Genomic DNA, 426 nt, shown 5'->3' on the forward strand with positions numbered 1-426 from the left:
GGGGCGCCGACAAAGCAGCCGCGCGTGGCAAGGCAGCGGTGCCGGCCGGCACAGCCGTGCTGGCCGAAACAGCCGCACTGGCGACCGTGGAGCACCTCTGCCCGGGAATTTCCTAGTCTGTGGGCAATAAAAACGCGGCGTCCACTCACCCTCTGCGCTTTCACTGGGAGCTGCAATCCTGAGCTGTTCCTAAACGGCCATCTTGGATCCTACCTCCTAGGAAAGGCATTTTTAAAAAAAATATTATTGCCTCCCCCAGGAACTTGAACCAACACATTTATTCCCAGTTCCCAGGTGAGTACACCTTCTCAATAAATTCAGCCCTTAATTTGCAATAAAATTCGCCTAGGGCGAAAACAGAACGACTGGGTGAGCCTGGAAGAAAACAGTAAGAAGAAAGTACACTCCTCAGCCCTAGAGTGGGTA

This window comes from Cebus imitator, unplaced genomic scaffold, assembly GCF_001604975.1.
Source record: "Cebus imitator isolate Cc_AM_T3 unplaced genomic scaffold, Cebus_imitator-1.0 Scaffold209, whole genome shotgun sequence".
Classification (NCBI taxonomy): domain Eukaryota; kingdom Metazoa; phylum Chordata; class Mammalia; order Primates; family Cebidae; genus Cebus; species Cebus imitator.